This window comes from Maylandia zebra, unplaced genomic scaffold (genome assembly GCF_041146795.1).
Source record: "Maylandia zebra isolate NMK-2024a unplaced genomic scaffold, Mzebra_GT3a scaffold11, whole genome shotgun sequence".
Classification (NCBI taxonomy): domain Eukaryota; kingdom Metazoa; phylum Chordata; class Actinopteri; order Cichliformes; family Cichlidae; genus Maylandia; species Maylandia zebra.
The window spans coordinates 4,007,529-4,019,781 of record NW_027490041.1 but is presented as its reverse complement, the minus strand read 5'-3'; the positions used below and the strand labels follow the sequence as shown (position 1 = coordinate 4,019,781).

Below are 12,253 nucleotides of genomic sequence, written 5' to 3'. Positions count from 1 at the left end.
TGCTGTGTAGAAATGGTCTGACTGGTCGCTGTTACTGGGAGGTCGAGTGGAGAGGAGACGTTTATATATCAGTGAGTTACAGAAGCATCAGAAGGAAAGGAGTCAGTGATGACTGTGTGTTTGGATACAATGATCAGTCCTGGAGTCTGATCTGCTCTGATGGTGGTCCTCGTCATGTCTGGCACAATAAGAGTCAAACACCCATCTCCTCCTCCTCCTCCTCCTCCTCCTCCTCTGTCTCTAACAGAGCAGCAGTGTATGTGGACTGTCCTGCTGGCACTCTGTCCTTCTACAGAGTCTCCTCTGACACTCTGATCCACCTCCACACCTTCAACACCACATTCACTCAAACTCTTTATCCTGGGTTTAGACTCTGATTTCCTGGTTCCTCAGTGTCCCTGTGCTGAGTGGAGTGTAAAGAGTGTCTCCTGTTACAGAAACACTCTGACTGTTGAACAGATAGTTCAGTCTGTACATGTCTGTCTCTTTCACTCACAAACACGTTTTCAGATTCATGGATTCAATCAGTTGATGTTTGAAACTCTTCTAAATGATTCCTTGTAAACTTCTTCCTCTTCAGTCACAAACAAACAGGAAGTGATGTCACATGTGTTCCTGTCCACACAGCAGAATGAGTCTATTGCTGACAGTGATGTACAAACAGAGTGAGCATTTCTGAGGCCCAAAATAAACTGAGTAGTTCACTGAATGAACAATGGACTGTGAGCTCAGTTCCTTCATCATTAGTATGGATTATATATGTATATGTATTATATTAGTATCATATATATCAGGTGCTGCTGCTTTCAGTCATTGTGCAAATGTGCTGTTTGTAAGCTTGTAAAGCTGCAGTCAGCTGAGACTGAAGAAGTCACCTGATCAGTGAGCAAACGTTTCTGAAAACGTCCAGATGAACAGAATCAACCTTTTGGGATCAGCCAGCAATGCAGCATCATTGTTGTTCAGCTTCAGAGGTTTGCAGGAATGAACTGATGACCAGAAACAGCTGCAAAGTCCAAGAAAATACCAGCTGGAGTTCAGCTGCATTTGAAGAAGTCAAAGAAAAGTAAGGATGGCAAAGGGCGACGTTTTCTTCCAAAGAGCTGCAAACATGGTCGACGCCTCATTAGAAGAATCATCTGGACATTTGTGAGGAACTCTAACCAAGAAAGCAACGTCACACAGATCCAACAGACAGTTTCCATGACTGCAAGTGTTGAGTGGAAAAATGCTACATTGCATTATTGCATCCTCTCACCACAGGAGGCGCTGTTGGCACCACTGATTGCTGATCAGCTGTTCTCTGATAATCTGATTGATACTGTGAATAACGGGACTCACTGAACTCTGTGACACAGTGAAGATTACAGAGTTGAACTTCAACATCTGACTGACGTCACACAGACAGAAGGATGAACCAGTGAGGCACAGAACACAGTTACTGGAGATACTGGATCAGCTCCATGTGAACCTCTGATGGAGAAGCTGCTGAGCCAGAGAAACATCAGGACATGACAGCAGCTGCACTTATCTAACAACATGTAGCAGAGCTGATCTATGTTACACTCAAAAAAATAATTCATTGGATGAACTTAATTTCATCTTGCCACCTATATTCCAACTAAACAAATCATGTTATATCAATCCATCTTGATGGTGTTGTTTCAACACTAAATATGTTTGTAAGTGTAACATAATTTAAACATTAACATTCAGTTAATTTGATTTTTATTCAGTTAACATGTTTGTACCAAGTTAGTCTAATTAAATTAATTTAAATTCATGTTATATTGTTTAAACTCCTTGGCACATCAAAAGTCAGTCTTGTTACATGAACTAGTAAAATATTTGTTTGTTTGTTAATCTTGTTGAATGAACAAATGTAATTTATGTCTGTAGTACTTACACCAATCATGTTTCAGTTAGTGTTTGTATTGCTTATGTAAACATTACTTTTAATTAAATTAATGAAACATACATAAATGATAACTTGCAAAACCATCTCTTTTATTTTGCTTGAACATTCTTAAAACAGTTGGCAGGATCCCAGTTCAGCCTAGCTTTCTCCCCTTTAACCATCTCATACCAAGACCACAGAACTTCCAGATCAAGACATGCTGACTGAAAGAAAAAATACAATAAAATAACCCTAATAATAAAAATGAAATAAGTCTGTTGAATGTTTGCAGACAAAAAATATTATCCCCAAAGCAACTTTCGTAAAATGTAGTAAAATATGCATTGCAAACAACAATATGAATTTTAACACAATTTAAAGCTCAGACATAATATTCAACATTACTATAACATTACAACATTACAATGTTGCTTGCATACATTAGTCCTCCATTTAATCAGGCTGTATCCATTAATAGTGACTTTATGCTATTTAACGTGTGGAGAAAACATTCAATTTTGAGTATAACTGCTCCACTCAAACAATTTGTGAAAACCAGTGTGCATTTGCCTTTGTAACAATTGCTATCTGGCAAAAATCAGTGTTTACACTTCAAATGTATAAGACTTTAAGTTATGGACGAACAATCTTTGTGTAATAGCCACAGAGCAAACCACATAGTTTATATGAACATTTTATAACTTACAATTTTAAACTTTAAAACAGTAAACACATATTTGCATTGCAGAAACCTTGAAAAAAAAATCTGGCTTGCCTGAGTCTGTTTCAAGCTCATTCACCCCATTAGCTTGTTTTTTAGGAACTGTGCCTTGGATGACAACCTCTGTCCATCCAGCTTCATGATAATCTTTTGCAAGACTTCAAAAGTGCATTTGAGCTCCGGTGGGTAGCTTAGGTTCAGACAGTTTATCAGTCCAAATAACAGAGCACAAGCAATTGCAATGCTCCTCAAACCAGTGAGAACCTCCACGCCTTCAATCAGGACACCGGTGTTCTCTGGGTCATCTCCAGGCTCCGCACCCTCCTGATGTATGACATACACTCCCATCACAGTTTGTTCCATGGCTTCAGTGTTGGCCTCAGTGTTCTGTGACGTAAAATATAATAATACATTTGTTTGAGTCTAGATATGAAAAAAAAAAAAAAAGGAATTCAGCAATCAGCGTGAATATGCTGATATATTTACTAAATTCTATGTCTCTGGTTTCACACCTCAGAAATTTGACATGAAACAAAACAAGGACCAATTGCAATATCTTTTATTCACACGTGGTGTCACATTTTACCATTTCATATATCGAAATTACCCATAACTCCTGGAGCAAATTACATAACACAGAACAACTTGTGAATGTAACTGACCGTATATTCCTTCACAAGTTTCTCATGGTCTTCATTCAGGTAGACACACAAGGACTTCAGGATGCATGCTCGTCTTGTATGTATTGTGTCATCCTAAGAAAAAAGGGAATCCATAATGACAATATTTAGCTTTTAGGCAGCAGTTTGAAAAAGGAATACTTAGTTTGGAAGAGTCCAAAAGGCCACATGGTAAATAGACTGGTTCTTATATAGCGTTTTTCTACTTGGAGCACTCAATGCTGCCTTTATACAACAATTCATTCACCCAATCACTTTTTCTAAACTGTTTAAATGGCCTGTATTTATATACCGGTAGCGCTTTACTGGTCCCTAAGGACCCCAAAGCGCTTTACATATCCAATCATCCACCCATTCACACACTGGTGATGGTAAGCTACATTGTAGCCACAGCCACCCTGGGGCGCACTGACAGAGGCGAGGCTGTCGAACACTGGCACCACCGGGTTTAGTGCTTACTGTCTAACATTCATACACATTCACACTCCGATGAATGCATCAGTGAGCAACTTGGGGTTAGTATCTTACCCAAGGATATTTGGCATGCACACTGGAGGAGCTTGGGACCAAACCGCCATGCTTCTGATTAGTAGCTGACCTGCTCTACCACCTGAGCTACAGCCACCTCAAAACATCTGTCTAAACCAAATCAGACACAAAATGAGGCAACTAAACACTAATGTTTTTTTTGTTGTTTTTTTTCCATTTTGATCAAAATTAACCATACGATTTTATCAATTACTTATTAATATAAGACTGATGCTTATATAATTTGTATAAAATATGAAAACGTCTTAGCACTTTTGCCTACCATATGTATAGATATCTTTGCTCATAAAATTGCCAGATTATGGGCATAAAAAGTTCTTAAGCACAGATCTAACTCACCTTGGAGATGGCCACCATGATGTGTCTCATTTTTCGGCCAGCCACCCCACCTTTGCCTCGAAAGAGCTCCATCATGCATGGAGTGTACAAGTCTAGCTCATAAAAGAATCTAGATAGCAGCGGTACTGTCGATATGCGCAGGAATTCCTTGTCAATCTGAAAAACATGAACAATGCACTTATAATATGCACCAGAGGAAGGACATACCAGGAATTATTAGCTGTTTTATCACTATGTTATGTCAATATTAGTGAAGCAAGAAATAACTGGTCAACCATAAACACACTCTAAAAGTTAGACATATAGGACATGCACCTCTTTCTCGGTGAACAGAGCTGGCCATCTGCTTTTAAAATCTGCAATGAAGGGCTGTCCTTGAATAACTTCTTGCCTTCTGTACGAAAAAGTCTTCTGCATTTTCATTGTCACTATATTGTCATTGTTTCTCTTCTGAACCTCTGAAAGCAGTGCAATTCTCTCTTTTTCCAGGCTGTCAGTGGTTTCTCCTTTTGGATACTGCGGACAGTAATTGACTTCTGCTCTTCTAGGCTTTTTCACATTCAATGCTGCCTTACTTTTGTCTTGGGCCTTGTTCTTTAGTGAATTTACCAACACCTCAGCACAGCCCAGGCCTCTCAGTTTGGTCCGGACATTGGCCATTTTATACTTGAGGCTAATTTTCCAACCATAACAGCCATTAAAGGATCCCTGCTCCCTCAGACAAGGATGCTGTTTGACAAGGGCTTCTGCAACTTCATTCAGGTCATTGTCAGTTGGATAGACTTTACATTTTATTATTTCTTCAGCCAGCCTTTCTAAAAGGTGGGATTTCAGTTTTGGTGAGGGGGTCAAATGAGTTCCACCAGCAATGAACTCAGCATTGGCCTTTTCAAGTTGCAGTTCAGCCTCATAGCTGAAACGAGGGACTGTGAAGACACTTGGCCACACTGACAGTCTTGTAGACGGTGATGAACCTGACGATGAAACGGGCCTTGTATTGTCTGTGTCTGAAGAGCTTGAAAAGGAATGTGTTGGACTTCGCACTGGTTGACATGTCACTCCATCTTCTGTAAAACTTTGCAACTGCACACTATCCAAGTATACAACCTTTAAAGTTGCTTTATCATTAAATTTCAGAGATCGCAGTCAGATTTACAAAATCATTTCCGAAATCAGGATCTTGATATTGAAGACGAAAATCCTGTTGCACTCCAAAATTTGTCTTTATTTCCTGACACAATTCCTCAATGGAGTCTGATATCCCAGCTGGTAAAATTAGTTTCCTGGCATCATGTTCTCCGAGAATGATCCTCAGTCTTATGGGCTGGGCCATCATGTTGACCTGGACAAATATCAAATATTTAACCCCTGGAGGGTCTTAAGGACATTTATTGTCTTTTGAATTTTTAGTTTTAAACCATTTTCACTGTGTTGAGTGGATTAAAGCCAAATTTGTCAAAGAATTTTTTTTTTACTTGTTTAATTGTGGTGTAAATTCATTAAATTAGCCTAAAATGGCTAAGCTACAGCAATGCATCCACCTTTGTGCCTTTGGACAAAAATTGTCCCATTGAAACCCATTATAAACGCTATTTTTCACGCCAGAAAAATTACGGTCAAAGGGATCGTCAGGTTTCCAGCTTAGGTTTCGTTTTGGACTACAGGCCTTAGAGTTGTAATTTTTTTATTTGTCCAACGGGTGGCGCCCTTGCTTCACATTTGACCTCTGCTGGAAAACAGCGGGCTGCTTGGACAGACCTGCCGGAAATGACGCCTCTTTTCCGGCGTGCAGCAGCGGCTTCGCCCGCTGGTCGGGCGGACCATTTTTTGGTCCCTAGGACCATGAGAGGGTGCTTTTTTTTTTTTAGTCAACAGGAAATTACGTATTTGTTGTCACGTGGTATCGGACGTGTGGGCTGGAAAAAGCAGTCCCCGGTGATCGTGCCCCGGTGATCGTCGCGACTTACCCCGGCAACATGCACTTATTTCGGCCTAGAGGAGGAGCATTTGCCGCCTGGACACCATTTTCTGGTCCTGAAAAAAAACATAAAAGGCGATCGAAATGACTCTTGGTGCCAATCTTTAGTCCATCTAAAGGCCTAATTATAATAACAATCAAATATTACTTCAAATGTTTTTTTGGGAAAATATTTAGTTTTTTAGTTTTTTTTTTAGTTTTTTTGTAATTTAAAGGGTTAAAACAACGAAAATATAATTAAAACTTTATATGAATATTTCAGGGAGAAGTAGTTTTAAAAGACTGACCAATTTAAAGTGAAAAAAAAATTAATATTTAATATTTTTATTGCACTTTTTGGGCGTGGTCGATAGTGTGCATTTTATGAAATGCGCTCCTGGAAAAAAAATAAAAGGCGATCGAAATGACTCTTGGTGCCAATCTTTAGTCCATCTAAAGGCCTAATTATAGTAACAATCAAATATTACTTCAAATGTTTTTTTTGGAAAATATTTAGTTTTTTTGTTTTTTGGGGCTAAAAAAACAGGGCGCTCATGTAATGAAACTGGGATTTAAAGGGTTAAAACAACGAAAATATTATTAAAACTTTATATGAATATTTCAGGGAGAAGTAGTTTTAAAAGACTGACCAATTTAAAGTGAAAAAAAATATGAATATATAAAGTTTTTATAGCACTTTTTGGGGAATGGACATTTTTTGTCGTTAAGCACAAAGGTGGATGCATTTTTAAGACGCCTCCAGGTGTTAAAAAATAAATAAAGATGTACTCATTGACTATTGTGCGAGTGTGTGTAACAAATTCTAATGTCAAAGATAATTTGATGATGTCACCTTGGCCTGGAGGAATTTTTTTACTGGAGAAGTGAATAGTGCATTTTCCAGATTTGTCTTTGTGGTGGGGCGTGGTCTGCGGTGCCGTGCAGGGAGGGCGGACGCACCTGCACGGCATCCTTAATCACGCCCGCCTAGTTAAAAACACGGGGACTCAGGGGTTTGGAGATTGTTGTGGTGGGATGTGAATACAGATGGCTCTGAATGATACTCCGTGGTCCCGCCGTGCCTTATTCGCGCCACATTGGTGCCGAATCCCAGGAGGCAGCACGGCGGGTCCATATCGGAGCCAGGGAATGGAGGGGGTGGCCGGAATGGCGGCCGCCCAGCGGGAGCAGGCGGCGGAGGTGCGACGCCAGCAGGAAGAGCTGCAGGACCAGTCTGAGCGCCACCTGGAAAGGATTGGGGAGCTGGCGGCGCTGCTCTGGGCGTGGGCGCCACCCCCACAGGTGTGTCCCGAGGACAGGGAAGCGGTGGAGGAGCCGCGTGAGGCACCTCAGCAGCCAGAGGTGGCAGACGAGGCGCACGGGGATCTGCGCCTGCCGGAGGAGGGGGAACAGCCAGGTGAAGGGCTGCTCCTGCCGGGAGTGGTGGATGAGCCGCTCCAACCGGAGGTGGCAGACGAGGTGCGCGAGGGTCTGCGCCGGTTGGAGAAAGAGGAGCTGCACGAGGGGCTGCTCGAGCCAGGAGTGGCGGCGGAGGGAGCAGTAGTGATGGAGGAGTCGCGCTATGGGCTGCTCCAGCAGGGAGCGACAGCGGTGACGGAGGGGCCGCGCAAGGACCTGGAGGTCCCAGTGCCAGGGGAGCTTGCTCGAGTGGAACTGGCGAGCGAGGCGTGCGCCACGCTTGAGATCGCTGTGCTCGCCCTCAAGCGAGGCATGCGCCACGCTTGAGATCGCTGTGCTCGCCAGACCGGCCTCACCACCACCAGAGGCCAGTACACGCCACACCTCTGCCCAGCCACCTGTGAGCTGGGGCTCACACTTGTGCCGGCCGTGCCGGGTGCACCTGTCACGTGTCCGACTTCCGAACCAGCTTTGCCTGCGCCGCTGGATTCGCGGGCGGCCGCCTGAACTCGCACCTCCCCGTCACTTGGCCGGGGCCTGGGGGTGCCAGCTGTCCGGGCTGAATCTCTCTCCCACTGGCGGTGGGGGAGTAGGTTCGGCCGGATGGCTCCCCGGCCTCAATCGGGCGATGGGGGTATGTGGTGGGGCGTGGTCTGCGGTGCCGTGCAGGGAGGGCGGACGCACCTGCACGGCATCCTTAATCATGCCCACCTAGTTAAAAACACGGGGACTCAGGGGTTTGGAGATTGTTGTGGTGGGATGTGAATAAAGATGGCTCTGAATGATACTCCGTGGTCCCGCCGTGCCTTATTCTCGCCACAGTCTTGTATTCTTCTAATTAATGACGATTCTTGCATAAGATGCTTAAAAGAAATCTACTCTCAATAAATTAAGTAGCAATTGGTCTGCAAAGTATGATGTATTATTTACTGTACCAGGTGATATAGGGGGAAAATACTTACAAACATCACTCCTGTTTACCCTGCAATTTAGTGTCTCTCTTCAGAGTAACCAGACGCAGGCCTCCCACTGAATAGGCAGCTAACGGGTAGTCATCGAGTAGTTCCCCATGCTCAATCAGAGACACTTCTGTCGCATGTGACATGTCAAGCTCAAAAGCTCTGAAGTGCTCTCGATACCAAGCAGAGAACTTTTTTACAAAAAAAGTATATTCTGCCATGCAAAATAAAAATCTGCAGAATTTCTGCAAACTCTGGCAAACCAAATATTTGCCCATGAACAACTATCATTCCTGTGCTGTAGTTCATGCCATTGTATGACACGCTTTTTGTAATATGGACATCAGTTTCATCTGGTAATCTTTGCTTTATAGCTACTGCGATATCACTTTTCAGAACATCAATTGGTACTGATGAGCCAACATTTACCATTAAAGGTGTCTTATGGTCAGAAGAGTGCAAGTCAGAGGCAATCACGAGCTGATGTTTTTTGGCAAGTGTAACAGTGTAACAGGTATGTTCTTAAAACAGTTTGTATGGCGAGCAATTTGTTTAAAAAAACTATGTTTCGCCTCAAATCTCATTGTCCATTTGTGGACAAGAGGCCCAAAATGCCGAATCAGAGCAGGGTAGTGCTCCAAATAATGATGTTTAGGGAGAAGACTGTTGTTTGGAAAAAGTTCTTGGTATCTCTGACGATGTTCACTGATTTTACACTCAAGGTATGAAATCGACTCATCAGACTGGACAGGGGCTACAACAAGCTCCACAATGTCCTTCAGATCCAAAACAATATGCCATGCAGGTTCATCCTCTGGAACAAGTGGACCAATAATTAGAGGCAACAAACGAAGTAGAGACCAATTTTCATGTGCATTTCCACCAATATTTTTTTTAATGAGAAAGTCTGGGGAATTGCAAGAGGCCGGTTGGTTTTATCTGCCCATTTATACTCAAAATTTTGGATCAAGTTGTTAAGTTTTTCTAAGGTGAAATACTTTTTAGAGATTAAAAAAGAAAAACAATGCGCAAGCTCCACTGGTATTATGCCCTCTAGCAGATCATGTGCTACATCTGGAGGGTAGCCTGCAGTGACATGAAAATGGCTCAGATTCTTACTCAAAATACAATCTTGCTTAACTCCACAACAAGCACTTGCTGTTTCTTGTGCACGCTTCAAATGGAATTCATGAAGTTCCGGTGTTCTACGCTCAAAAATCACCAGCAGTCACTGACTTTATTTCAGATTTTTTAGCTGTACAGAATCTGCATATGTATTCAGCAGAAAAACTTTCCACAAAACCTGCCAGCCCATGGGCTCCTAGGTTGTCAGCTATGATGCAGCTCACAGTTCCTTTAATACACTCGTTCAACTGACTGATGAACACACCATGTTGCTCCAAAGTTACCAGATCTCTCAAAAGTGGATCAAAGACTTTTTCAAACCCAAATGTCCTCAAATCTTCACTCTTCCAAAGGATTGCCAAATAAATGGATGAAAGGGCTGAATGAGAACCAGGTGGTAAATTGCCCAAGACCCAATATACACCACAAAGCTTGTGCTTTTTCCGTGAGGTCCCAAGAGGATTACAAACCTCAAAATCATCAATATAAAGGTTAATAGAAATTCTCAACTTCTCACCATCTAGAAAGCTATTTCTTTTATAATGCTCCCCATATATCTCATGTATATCTCATGCACATATCTTTCTTTCTACATAGCACTTTAATTCTTATTGTTTGCACTGAAGCACCGCAGCAATTTCCTAATGCTGTAAACCTCAACATCTGGCAATAAACCCCATTCTGATTCTGATTCTGATTCTGATCTCGAAAAGATCTGTAAACCCTCTGATCACCATTCAGATTCTCTCTATTTTCTTGAGCTATTTGTTCTTCAATCACTCTATCCAGCAATTTATTGTGACTCAATATTTCCTGCAATAGCTGTAATAAAGGGATGTACTAAAATGACTTCCTTTGGTCTATCGATAAAAAATACTCAACAGGCTCTACAACCCTAAAATTTTGTATGTAGTATAGTTTTCTTTTATAAGGAGTGGCAAGAGGGCCACACTTTCCCAATATTTTAGCCACAGGGTTAGAAACACATACAGAATTTGCAAGCTCTTCAATAACAGCCTGACTAATATGGAGGTTATGGCTCTTAAAAATTTCTGTAATTGTACGTTTTGTCAGAGGTACACTAGCTGAACTCAACAGAAAAACTAACTCCTCTAAGAACTCATCTAATCCTTTTGCTGGAACATGAAATATGTGTTCCAATTTCAACAATATTACTGCTAATTTCCGTTCAATTAGTTCAGGCTGATTTTCAACAGCACTATTATCACATTCTGTCACTGACTCACTTTCAAATTCACCATAGGATACATCTTCAGAACAGCTAGCCCTTACGTTATCAGAGGACTCTATCACTTGAACTGGGTCCACACGTGTAACTACACTAGCTTTAAAATCTTTAAGTGTGTGTGGATGATGCTTCCTCTTTTTGTGTGTATAAAATGTATTGTAAATATTTGTCTTGAAAGGGCAACCAAGAAACACACAACTAACTGTCTCGTTACTTCGCAGATGTGTTCCAATATGGACAAAAAAATCTCTCTCAGAGAAGACGTCACTGCAGTCACATAACTCACACTTAAAAGTTACTGAACTTGAAGCTGTCTGTGTAAACTGAGATGAATGAGCTTTATAGAAATGAGTGTTCAGTCCACTCCAAGTCTTAAATGTGCACGGACAATTAACATATATGCACAGATAATGTTGACCTATTCCGTAATGATGATGTAGTTTATAATGTTGAAGTAATTTGTACCTGCTGCTCTCTCTGGTAACACAATGCTTGCACTGCCACATACACGTCACTGATAAAAAATGAAATATGCATTAGAAAACGTCAAGGAGATTAAACTTCTGCATCATCCAAAAAATAAATAAATAAATAACATAATAATAATAATAATAATAAGGCAAACATGAACTTACCATGTATTGTTGAGGAGGTGCATAAGAATCTCAGAGCATGGGAATGTGGCTTTATTTTGTGATGTATTTCTGGAGAGAGAAATTAATTTAAACAAAGTTATTACTCTGACAAATTTGTGTTAATATCTACATACTGTGAAATGTGAAGACTGTTACGGTGTGTACACACCGAAAGCGATAGACGCGACCAGAGCTTCAGGTTTACATGTAAAGTCAATGGAGGAGCACGATGAAGCGCGACTGGAGGTCCAGCTAAACTTTGGAAGCAGATTTGCATTGAGAAAACGCTTTTCTGCCTACTTCACACGACTGACGCCTTTGAAGCGCGAAGTAAAATACGCACTGCAGTTTGTGTGGTGCATTTTGTGCATTCGCGCTTATCACGTCTACCGCTCGAGCTGGTAAAATCTGCGGGACAGCAGCTCCTCAAACTCGGCAAGGGACAGAAGGTGGTACAGCTGAAAGCGGCCGTCATCCAGACGGAGCTTCTGGAGCAAGTGGTGAAACTCACCAAACTGCTCACGCTTGTGGAAGACCTGATGGACCCAGGTACAGTGAGGACGTCCTTTAGGCACTGCTCTGCTCTCCACAGCAAATAGAGAAGGGAGACTCTTTCTTCAAACGCTAGATTGCCAGCTGCCATTTTAATAACATACCGTCTGGCACTACTTCCTCCCAGATCTCTTCTTCATACGCGTGAAAATTGCATATAAAGCTCGACCA

At 41.8% G+C, this 12,253-nt stretch overlaps 1 long non-coding RNA gene across 1 annotated transcript; it reads right to left on the bottom strand.

Moving 5' to 3' along the window:
* Positions 1 to 2,912: 2,912 nt before the first annotated feature.
* Positions 2,913 to 11,601, bottom strand: LOC112436240 (uncharacterized). Its single transcript, XR_013096303.1, has 4 exons — positions 11,531 to 11,601; positions 11,361 to 11,409; positions 3,281 to 3,373; positions 2,913 to 3,005 (listed from the first exon to the last, which is right to left on the bottom strand). It is a non-coding gene; the product is annotated as an uncharacterized LOC112436240 (long non-coding RNA).
* Positions 11,602 to 12,253: the final 652 nt, after the last annotated feature.